This window comes from Myotis davidii, unplaced genomic scaffold (genome assembly GCF_000327345.1).
Source record: "Myotis davidii unplaced genomic scaffold, ASM32734v1 scaffold332, whole genome shotgun sequence".
NCBI lineage: Eukaryota > Metazoa > Chordata > Mammalia > Chiroptera > Vespertilionidae > Myotis > Myotis davidii.
In genome coordinates, this window is record NW_006285779.1 from 6,969,432 (window position 1) to 6,982,060 (window position 12,629).

At 38.4% G+C, this 12,629-nt stretch overlaps 1 protein-coding gene across 8 annotated transcripts in view; it reads right to left on the reverse strand.

Moving 5' to 3' along the window:
• Positions 1-12,629, reverse strand: part of LOC102774825 (ligand-dependent corepressor) — a 96,592-nt gene that overhangs the window by 65,634 nt on the left and 18,329 nt on the right. For 2 of the 8 annotated variants that reach the window (XM_015559374.1, XM_015559382.1), the window contains exon 1: positions 4,380-4,469. The exons of 4 other annotated variants lie outside the window; for them this stretch is intronic. The gene's annotated coding sequence lies outside the window, so the exon portion shown is untranslated. Of the gene's footprint in view, positions 1-533; positions 536-4,379; positions 4,470-5,017; positions 5,030-9,836; positions 11,361-12,629 lie in introns of those variants that run through there. 2 more of the 8 variants (XM_015559380.1, XM_015559381.1) reach the window with 2 other exon arrangements.

Sequence of the window (12,629 nt, forward strand, 5' to 3'; positions counted from 1 at the left end):
TGGAAGGTAAACAAATGATGTTTCTCTCTCTCCCTCTCTTTTTCTCTTCCTCTCTCTCTCCCCTGCTCCCTCCTTTTGTCCCTCCCTCTGTCTCTCCCTTTCTCTCTCAGAAATTAATTAATTACTATAGCCAGGGAATACCTGAGGTTTACACACATGTTGTATTTCCTTACCACAAATTCAATTACCATAAAAGGTTTGGAAGATAAGGGGTCAGATAAGATGGTCCCTGGGAACAGTATTTTATCTGGCTATAAGAATAACATTGTAATTTTAGGAATTTCTTTGTCCTTTGTATTAAGCCATAATTAAAGAGCAATCTCTAGCAGCGGTTCTCAACCTGTAGGTCACGACCCCTTTGGCAATCGAACGACCCTTTCACAGGGATCGCCTAAGACCATCCGTCATATCAGATATTTACATTACGATTCATAACAGTAGCAACATTACAGTAATGAAGTAGCAACGAAAATAATTTTATGGTTGGGTCACAACATGAGGAACTGTATTTAAAGGGCCAGAAGGTTGAGAACCACTGCTCTAGAGTTTGTGTTATCTACATTGTAGTTAGAGAGTTGATTTTTCTGCACTATTTTTTAGGTTCTAGACTTTCCACTTATTAAGGAGCAACTGTTTTTTCAATTCTCCTTAGTTCTTTCCCATCAAAATTATTCCAAGAATATTAGCAAGATCAAACTACCCATTTAATAAACTGGGAAGTATGTATGACTGTTTATTATTTGCCTGCTACAATTAAAACATTTTCTACTAAATTCTTCCCCACACTAGAGAGGAGAAAGGGTTGCACTGAGGTTTTTGAGGGTGAAGAGGCAGTGGTAGGTAAGAGAATGAAAAGAACTTGCTAGATACAATCTATCTCTGCAAACTAGACATTCCCAACACTATCCTTAAAAAAAAAAAAACCAAAAAAATCCCACAGGCTGCCTCCAACTCTAAAACCCTCCTACACCTCCCCCCACCCCCCCGCCAAAGGAATTGATTTTACAAATATTTCAGTATCTTGAAAGTACCAAGTACACACTGCAAATAGCTAAATGATATTACAGGTGGCTCTTATCCTGAAGAGCATATCTAATTTGCTTTCACCTGGGTTTATAAGAAATCATAACAAATTCGAAACTTGAATGCTAAGCACAAATTCTTGAAAAGGAAAAATGTAAATACAGCAAGAACTAATATTGGGAAACAAAAACAAAACAAAGCTTTAGAAGATAAAATTTAAAAATTACCAAGGACAATGGAACCTGAAAGAATAAGAAAACAGAAAAAAACTTCATCAGTAACACGACAGTAATAAAAAACAAATCACAGAGCAAAAAGCAGTGAAAGGGAAAGACCGAAATGAAACAATAAAAAATCTGGTCATAAAATTAGTAATTGATCAAAATACTAACTTAAACAAGTCACTTTTCTTTTGCTCGTATCTGCAACAATACATTAACCTCATACATATTTCTGATTTGACACTGTAAAGCCATATTTTGCTACCCTCTGTTAACTGAACTTAATGCCACTCAGTTTTATTAATATTAAATATTGGATTTAGCAGCTGCATAGCAACAAGGACTGTCTCATGTGCCATGCTTGACATTAACAAAAGGCAAATAAGGGAAGAACAAATGTATTCAAAATTTATACCATGATCTCATAGAAAAGCCATGAAGATCAATAACAAAATGTCATGGAAAATTAGATAAATACTGAAAAAGATATCCATGTCATTATGTTCAATCACTAGGATTTAAAAAGCACTTTTATGTAATATATTACATATAAAAAATATTAATAATTTTACTGAACATGGCCACTATCCAAGAATTCCTATCCAGCATTACAACTGGTCTCAAAGCTGGTCTCCAGACTCTTCCTCACTGCAGCCTGCACTGTCTTCAGATTGCATTCCTGAAGCACTGCTTTAACAATGCTACCATCTGTTCAGAAAAATTGTACATTATATAAAAAACAAATCCCAAATTCCTAAATCCAGCAATCAAAGCAGCTTATAATTTGACCCCAACCTACTGTTTAAAAGCAGCCAGTTTCACAGAACCTTCCTGCTTATTCTCACAGCTCCAGTCAGGTTGGTGTTCTAATATAGTCAGTTATCATTTCTACCTCCTAATATTTTCTCAAGCCTTTATATCTCATCTCTGCCCAAATAAATTATCTTCTTCAAGGCACTCTTCAATTTACTTAAGAAATACATATTCACTTATTCAATATACATTAACTAAGAGCCTGCCTTCCAACCAGGGTCAGTGGCTGGCACTGAGTAGGCAGTGGTGAGCAAACATGATGCCTGCCCTCATGGAGCTTCGGTTTCTAGTTTTTTCATCTTCAGAATTCATATATCATTTCCTCCTTTTAAGTAAATGTCAGTTGCCTTATGTTTTCTGTCATGTGCAAAGTACTATCTATGTAAGTATTCTGTAAAATAAAATTTGTTATAGGCTATCTAAACCCTGTTGTTGTTTTTTAAGTATATTTTATTGATTTTTTTTACAAAGAGGAAAGGAGAGGAATATAGAGTTAGAAACATAGATGAGAGAGAAACATCCATCAATCAAAGCAGCTTATAATTTGACCCCAACCTACTGTTTAAAAGCAGCCAGTTTCACAGAACCTTCCTACTGGGGATGTGCCTGCAACCAAGGTACATGTCCTTGACCGGAATCGAACCTGGAACCCTTCAGTCTGGAGGCCGACCCTATATCCACTGAGCCAAACCCGTTAGGGCTATCCAAACCCTGTTTTATTTTTTATGCATTTGTATCTCCTCTCCTCACAGAGATTTAATGCTCCAGAAAGGATGGAAAGGCCTTCCTGTTTCCCACAATGTTTCTCTTATTCAAGGGCACTATATGCCTGATTTTGAGCTTCTGGTTTAATCAGAAAACTCTGGAAAGATATAAGATTACAATTTATCACATATTTTCCTCTTCGATCTAAATCAGAATCTCTTCTCCATTTCTAACTAAAGGGGGAAAGGCAGGTCATGAAAAGTAACAGGATAGGAACGTATCATATACAAGCTAACTAAGGTAAGCAATACAGCTTGTACTTTTGAAATAAAGAAAAAATTATTGAATAAAAAATGGCTCCTGGATCTTAGGAACCTCTCCTCTGAAATACCAGATTAGCAATTTGAGAAACAAAAGGGTGCTGAAGAAAACCTAGGAGCAGATCAGAAAATTAGCTATTTTTACATCAAGGTCCCTTGGGGACCTTGTACAACTTGATGCTTGGTATAAAAGAGCTCAATTTTCAACAGAGTATCACTTTATAAAATATCAGTTCAAAGGTGCCTAGTAGTAACAATCACCTACTAATCTACTAGTATATAATACAAGCCTAAGCGACCGTTACCTTGGAATGACCAGAACGAGTGGTCGCTATGCTGTGCACTGACCACCAGGGGGCAGGCGCTCAACACAGGAGCTGCCCCCTGGTGGTCAGTGCACTCCCACAGGGATAGTGCTGCTCAGCCAGAAGCTGGGCTCATGGCTGGTGAGCACAGCAGGCAGCGGGCCTAAGCCAGCAGTTGGACATCCCCTAAGGGTCCCTGGACTGTGAAAGGGAGCAGGCCAGGCTGAGGGAGACCCTCCACTCCATGAATTTTGTGCACTGGGCCTCTAGGGTCCTAATAAACAAAGACTCCATTATCTGGAGTTCTTTGCTTAAAACTCAAGGGTATTATTACTTTCTGACATCACACTGAACTCCAAGTGAGCCCCAAAATGAAAGTAATTAAAAAGCACCAGATTTTATAATCTTCTCTGTTTTATCCAAGATAATATAAGGTAATTAACAACTCTTCATTGATATTCCAGCTATCTCAGTATGTCATGCAACTAAAGAAATGTGGATGAACTTCTACAGGTAATGATAAAAAACCAGGCTCCTCTTCTCTTTAGGCAATCCACCCCACCATTGGACAACTACATTCATTGAAAGTTCTTCCTCTCTCTCTGAGCATCTGTTCCTGGCCCAGGCACTTTGAGGAGCCCATTTACTGACATGGCTCACTTATTACCCTCAGAATAACACAGCATGAGAAGTGATGAAAAAACTTGACCAGATATACTGAAGAGAAACAATAATTTAAGTATAACTAATGCCCAAACTGAAACAGAATTAGTGAAGAAAAAATATACTAGAACTTAAAGAAAAATTATAAATAGTATTTCTACTGAGACGAGGGAGGAATGGCATTTTTTTTTTTTAAAGAGAATGCTGCTCTAAAAAAAGTGAAAAATATGTTTGGGGGAGGGGAAAAAGAAAAACAAAAATGCCAAAAGAACCAAACAGAGGTACTGAGTAGGAAAATATACAACCAATTAGTGATTTAGAAAACCAACTTAAGAAATGTCTTCATAATGCATACCGAATCTGAAGACACAGAAAGCATGAGAAACAGATGAGAGAAGTGGCCAGAATATTCAATAACTGTAAAATAGGGTTTTCAGAACAAGAAAGGTTAATAAATATAAGTAAGAAATTTTAAAAAGTGGGTGGGAGGATAAGAAGGAAAAAAAATAAAATGTCCTAACATTAAATAGTATCTTGAGTCTTCATTATCTAATGACTCTGAGAAGTACTGGGGCAGAATCCCAGTGGGGGAAAGCACACACATACATATATAACTCTCCTGGTAAATTAACTCAATTTCAAGAATAAAAATTTTTAAGCTCCAAAGACGGGGAATTTTTACTTAATTTTATTTGAAATAAGAGGAAAGAGACTTAGACTGCTAGTTATTTCATCAGTAAAAGTAAAATGCCAAAAGCCAATGGAGCTATGTTCACAAAATTCTTAACTTTTTGTACCCAATTTATTATTCATAGACAGGGGTAAAAGGAAGACATTACTAGATATGCTCTGATTTGGAAAGTAAAATAGCCATTCACTCTGAGGTAGGTTACATAAAGTAGTTTAGCTAAATAAAAAATGATTCAGAACAAAGACCTCAAAAAAGGAGAAAATACTACATATATACACACACACACACACACAGCTGGTGTGGCTCAGTGGTTGATCATCCACCTATGAAGAACCAGGAGGTCGTGGTTCAATTCCAGATCAGGGCATATGCCTGGGGCTGCAGGCTCAATCCCCATTGTGGGGTGTGCCAGAGGCAGCCGATCAATGATTCTCTCTCATCATTAATGTCTCTCTCTCTCTCTCTTTGAAATCAATAATATAAAAAAAGTGGCAAGCAATATACCAGTATTAGTTAAGTGTCAATATCGGGATTCCGTTTAACATAAAAAGAATCCTTTAAATAGATAAGCACAATATAATTTGTAAAATTAAGAATAACATCCCAAATTATTACAACAAAATCTTCGGTGAAGTAGAGTAAAATATGTTAAATTAAGATCAAGTGTTTTTGTGGAGGGAGCAATTTGTAATACTCATAAAATTTTTATATCAACTAGTGGCCCAGTGCACGGATTCATGCATGTTGAAAGGAAATTAATTAGAAGAAAAATTCGTGCAGTAATTATGTTACTACAAAAAACTACATCCTATATAATAACTATCCTATATAATAAAAGCCTAATATGCTTAAATGTCTGACCGTTCATTTGCCCGGTTGCTATGACACGCACTGACCACCAGGGGGCAGACGCTCCAACTGGTAGGTTAGCTTGCTGCTGGGGTCCCGCCTATCAGGACTGGGCGAGACGGGCCAGACTCTCCCTGGAGCCCTCCCGTGGTCCCTCCCCGGCCCCGATCATGCACCGGTGGGGTCCCTCAGCCCAGCCTGCGCCCTCTAGCAATCTGGGACCCCTCGGGGGATGTCAGAGAGCGGGTTTCGGCCCAATCCCTGCAGGTCAGGCCAAGGGAATCCACCAGTGCACGAATCCGTGCACCAGGCCTCTAGTAGTATATATAATATCCTATATAATAAAAGCCCAGTGACTGAATGGTGGAACGATCAGAACAACCGCTCGACCAGTCGCTATGGTGCACACTGACCACTAGGGGGCAGATGCTCAACACAGGAGCTGCTTCCTGGTGGTCAGTGCACTCCCACAGTGGGAGTGCCGCTCAACTGACAGGGATGAGCAGCACTCCCAAGTGGGCTGATCCCCACAGGCCATGCCCCACACCAGTGCACAAATCCTGTGCACTGGGCCTCTAGTAGTATTATAAAATTAAAATACAAAATATTTTAATATCGCTATTTGCCCTTTCTCTATAATAGAAGTGTCAGAGATGAAAGAAAATTAGTAAAAAGAAAATAATATATAAATTAGTTAATAAACAATAACGATTTAAAAATAAAAACATGATATAAAAACATTGATAAAAACAATGGTTGATAAATTGATTAATAAACAACATAACAGACATGATATAAAAACAAAATGTGATATAAAAACAAAACATGATATAAAAACATTGATAAAAACAATGACTGATAAATTGATTAAACTTATTCTAATATCTCCCTGTACACCACATTAAGAATAAAAACACTTTCAGAGTGCTTGACTAATTTCCCTTGTGATGAAGTATTTACAACTTTAACGTCACACACTCTTCGAGCTCGAGAGAAAGCAACATATAACTGACCACGTCCGAAAACGGGTTCAGGTAGGAATATTCCTACTCTGTCTAGAGTTTGTCCTTACGATTTACGAATATTCATCGCAAATGCCGGCATCACGGGAAACTGTCTTCGAATTAATTTAAATGGGAAGCCAGTGTCAGATGGGAACAAATTAATTCTTGGAATCAGAACAACCTCTCCTTCTGCAGATCCTGTTAATACTTCAGCTTTGATTATGTTAGGTCGCAATCTTTTGATAATAAATATAGTACCATTACAAAGATTCCATTTACATTCTGGCATCACATGCAATTGGCACCAGTGAGAGATTTATATGTATTGCGCATGTGTGAGTCAATGTTTATTTTTAAATTGCCAGTGCGTGTCAAATGCCAGTGCGCATCATATGTGCTGGCCAGCCGATCAGTCAGACGGACGGTTTGTCACAGCCTTTTTTAAAAATTATATATTTTATTGACGTTTTAGAGAGGAAGGGAGAGGGATAGAGAGTTAGAAACATCGATGAGAAAGAAACATCGATCAGCTGCCTCCTGCACACCTCCTACTGGGGATGTGCCCACAACCAAGGTACATGCCCTTGACCAGAATCGAACCTGGGACCTTTCAGTCTGTAGGCCGACACTCTATCCACTGAGCCAAACCAGTTAGGGCTAGCCTTTTATATATGTAGATTTTTTTACTGATAAAAAAATGTAGGCTTAAAATGCATTTGTTTAAAATGTATGGGTAACGTAGAAGAAATTTGGGAGGGGGGGGGGGCGGAGGCTGGTAGGTAGAAGAATTTTTAAATCACCAGAGGATATAACAGTAAAAATGGTCAACTATAAAATAAAATTAAACAAAAAGCAGGCATACTAAATAGGAAAAACAAAAAAATTTCAGGAATAATACCAAGCATGTATATGTTATATGTGAACTGACGGAATTAACTAAGTAAAAGAGAAAATTGTCAGATAGGGCTAAACAATATGTGGTTTATAAAAGTGACTCAGATATGTTGAAATTATAGAGACAGGCAAAGAAAAACGTAGAAAAAAGAAGAATAGGTGGCAATGAATATCAAAGAAAAATTCAAAGATAAAAGCATAAAACAAAATGAAAAGGAGTTTTTCTATTACTAAAGGGTTCCCATTTCTGTTAATGTGATTGCTCTAAGTACCTCTTAAATAGAAATCATACAGTATTGTCATTTAGTGACTGGCTTATTTCACTTAGCATAATGTCCTCAAGGTTTATCCATGCTGTAGCATGCCCTTCCCTTTTTGTTGTTGTTTTTTGGTTTTTTGTTAATCCTCACCTGAGGATATTTTTCCCATTGATTCTTAGAGAGAGTAGAAGGGGGCGGGGGGGGCAGAATGAGAGAGATGGAGAGAAGCACTGATATGAGAGACACACATTGATTGGTTGCCTCCTGCACTCACCCAGACTAGGGCCAGGGATAGAGGTATGTGCCTCTGACAGGAATCAAACCTGGGACCCTTCAGTCTATGGGCTGATGCTCCATCCACTGAGCCAAACTGGCTAGGGCAGGATATCCTTTTTTTAAAGGCTGAATAATATTCCATTGATGCATGCATCAAATTTTGCTTATCCATTCATCCATGAGTGGACATTTGGGTTGCCTACCACTTCTGGCTATTGTAAATAATGCTGCTATAAATCCCTTATCTTTTGATACCCAAACTAACCCATCCAAAGCCAGACCTCTACCTAAATCCTGTATTTCCTAAATCTCTTTTACCTATAGTTATAATCTTCATTTTGGTAATACTATTTGTGTGTTTTTTAATCAATCTTGATCAATCTTGCCAGGTTTGTTTTCTAAGGTTTTATTTTCACCAAAAAAATCCACTTTTGACTGTTTTTTTTTTCATCTTCTTTATCATATCTTTGTTTTCTGGTTCATTAATTTTCATTCTAAGTTTCATTATCTTTCTATTTTCTTTGGATTTATTCTGTTATTCTTTTTTATTTATTTCAAAGAGGAAGGAAGAGGGAGAGAGATATAAACATCAATGATGAGAGAGAATCATTGACTGGCTGCCTCCTACACGCCCCCTACTGGGAATCAAGCCTGGAACCAGGACATGTATTCTGACCAGGAATTGAACTCTAACCTCCTGGTTCATAGATCAATGCTCAACCACTGAGCCACTCTGGGTGGGCCTGTTATTCTTTTTCTAAGTTATGACAGCTTTGGTTCACTTACTTTTTTTTTTCTTTAACAAAGAATGAAGTATAGGAGTGATTTAAGAGAACTAAATTTTTAATTATTTTGTATTAAGAAGCAATCTAGGATAAGTAAAATATAATATATCCAAGTAATGGAATATTGCCTCCCAAAACCTTTGATGGCTTTCCACTGACAATATTGAAAGCTTCACATTCCTGGATAGCATGCAAGATCACTGAGTTCTCTCTTAGTCCCAAACTACTTTTACAGTCTCCCCTACCACTATTTTCTGTCATATAAACTATGCTCTGGCCAGACTGATTAATCTTCTATATACATAAAGGCCTAATATGCAAAGTGTCCCCTCAGGAGTTCAACCGACCGGGAGTTCGATTACTCGCTATGATGTGTGCTGACCACCAGGTGGCAGCGCAGAACGAAGGGAGGCCCCAGCCGGCAGCCGCTAGGGACCCTACCCATGCACAAATTTCATGCACTGGGCCTCTAGTCATTACATACATATCAATACTTCCATGCTTTTTAAGCATAGCATGTCCTCTGACTAGAATGTTCTCCTGCAAGCCTCAATCTACTTAATTCTAAGGCATCCTTTATCTCAGTGGTTCTCAACCTTCTGGCCCTTTAAATACAGTTCCTCATGTTGTGACCCAACCATAAAATTATTTTCGTTGCTACTTCATAACTGTAATGTTGCTACTATTATGAATCATAATGTAAATATCTGATATGCAGGATGGTCTTAGGCAACCCCTGTGAAAGGGTCGTTCGACCGCCAAAGGGGTCGCGACCCACAGGTTGAGAACCGCTGCTTTATCTCATCCCACAAGCCCCAGGCAAAGTTAGGAACATTATCATCAGTGCTGAAGTTGCACTGCTTATAAACTAAAATTTGAGGAGCATTTTATCCACTAGATTTTGAGCAAATAAATAGAGTCTATTCATCTTTTTCTTAACATCAGCCTATTCCTTAAACTGCAGTCAATACTGTTTGTTGGATGAATGAAAACACAACTTTCTTAATTCCTAGATCCTTGTATTTACCTGAGTGGTTTGAAATTCCACAATGACTCCATTTTGTGTATCTGGCATGTTGAAGATCCACAGAAATAGAAATAAAACAGAAGTGTAATTGATATCTGGTAGAAAAAGGATGGTTTTCTGCTTCAGCTCAACCAAGTTTCCTGTATCTATGAACTAAAACCAGACAATAATTAATGGCTTGCTTTGCTGGCCCATCAACAGAAATGACAGGACACTTTTGTGTGTGTGTGTGTGTGTGTGTGTGTGTGTGCGCGCGCGCACGCGTGCAAGGCTGTAACCACAGCAAAGACAGAAATAAAGGAAAGATGAAGTCCTATATAACAGTGACATTAATAGATTAAGGAGAAAAAGAAACATGTATTGAATAGCTGGAACATTACCAAAATAATTTAATATAATTATATCTACATACCTAATTCCATAAATGAGGTTCTAAGATGTTAAGTAACCAAAATCATACAAAGAGTAAATAGCTAGGTCAGATTAATTTATTTCTTTGGAAATCTAAGGGCAGTTTTGGTTCATTTTTCCAGTGATATCAAACTGTCTTCATCAGAGTAATTATGCTAAAAAGAAGCCATTTAAATGCAAATCTAAAGTTGATTAGAAATGAGTCAATTACACCAGGAGTCACAATCTATGGGCCAAAATTCCTTAGAGGAACTCAAGTCATTACAAGGTCAGTAAATCCATATGAGCACTGTTTGTAAATTAAGTAAAAATGTGCTTGCATATACAACCACTACTCTACTGAATGCATTATGCTGTTGTGAACAAAATACATTTTCCTTTTAAAAGCATTACTGAATTCATGATGTCCTTTTATTATATTTTCTCAAAGACACTAAAAATGCAATACAATGTGGGAGACCAGAAGTTTCTTTTGCCTTTTTGTTTTGTTTTTTAGATTAATGAAGCAAAAGGAATTTCTATTGTTTCTAAGACTCTTTTCCTTGGTGGTCCAGATATTGTATCTACTATGAGTCAGGCACTAGGAATGCAGCTATGAATAACACAGACAAAAGTCCCTATCTTGTAAACTTTATGGCAGGGGAGAGAAATGATACAAATAATAAGGATGATGATAAATGTGCGATAAGGATAAGCAGAAGTACTAGTCAAAGAATATAGCAGAGTAGGGGGATAACAAACAAACCCTGATAAACTCTGACTGAGAACTCTGAGAACTGCTGGGTAGGGACAGAGTAAGGAGAATTTTTAAGGCCCAAAAAAGATTCTAGGAGACAACATTTTGGATACTGAATGAAGTGAGGAAGCAAACCATGTAGGTATCCAGGACAGGAACATTCTAGGTAGAGGGAACAACACTAAAGCAATACATAGTGTGAAGTATGGTATATTTGAGAAACAGTAAGAAAGTTGGTATGATCTGAGCAAATAACTAAGATTAAAAGTAGGAGATAAGATCAGCGATCTAGAGACAAGATCATGGTGAGTAGATTGGATTTTGAATTTAACAGAGATCCACTGGGTTTACATTTAGGTGGTAGTGGAGGTAATATGATCAGATTTATATTATTTAAGATTTCCAGGTGAATAACTAATTATGAGGAAAGCATTATTAGGAGACTATTATAACAACTTTAGCAAGAGATACTGGTAACTTGAACTGGTGTGGCAGTAATGGAGGTAGAGAGTAGTGGCTGGATATAGAGTATATTTTGAAGATAAAACCAACTTGTTTGGTGATGCTCTAAATGTGGAATGTGAGGGAAAGCAGCTGAAAGCAATACTTAGGTTTTTGGTCTGAGAAATGGGTATATGGTAATATAACTTTCTAAGATAGAGAAGACTGGAGGAGAAAGGTTTAACAGAGATCTATCTAGTTCAGTTTTGAACACATTAAGTATGACGTATCTCAGAAATCAACGTGGATATATGTAGGAGGCAATTGGATAGGTGAATCTGAAGTTAAAAGGAGATACCGGGATCAGTGATATAAAACTAGAAATCATCAAAGAGAGGTAAAATAAAGCCTTACAAGTAGATGGGCTCATATTCAGTTAATAAAAGCTGATAAAAAAAGAAAAGAAAAGAGGAGGGTAGAAGACTGAATACTGGAGCATTGCAATGTTTACTGATTAGGAAGAAAAAGACTGAAAATATGACCAGGTCTTATTTTGCATCTGGCAAAAAACTTGGTTGTAAGCACTCAAAAATTACTAGCTGATCTGCATTATTGTATACTAGAGGCCCGGTGAGCGAAATTCGTGCACAGGTAGGGTTCCTAGGCCTGGCCGGCAATCAGGGTCGATCGGGGCCTTCCAGCTGCCAGCCAGGGCCTCCCTTTGTTCTACGCCGCCTCCTGGTGGTCAGCGTATGTCATAGCGAGCAATTGAACTCCCAAACTCCTGAGGAGACAATTTGCATATTAGGCTTTTATATATATAGACTAGAGGCCCGATGCACAAAAATTTGTGTATTCGGAGGGGAGGGAGGGTCCCTCAGCTCGGCCTGTGCCCTCTCGCAGTCTGGGACCCCTTACTGGATGACCACCTGCTGGTTTAGGCCCGCTCCCTGGGGGGATTGGGCCTAAGATGGCAATCAGACATCCCTCTGGCAGCCCGGCAGCCCTTGGGGGATGCCCACTTGCCAGCAGGGAGCAGACCTAAGCTGCAGTCAAACATCCTTAGCACTGCTGAGGAGGCAGGAGAGGCTCCCACCACCACCGCTGTACTGACAGCCATCAGCCTGGCTTGTGGCTGAGCAGAGCTCCCCATGTGAGAGTGCCCTGACCACCAGAGGGCAGCTCCTGCATTGAGTGTCTGCCTC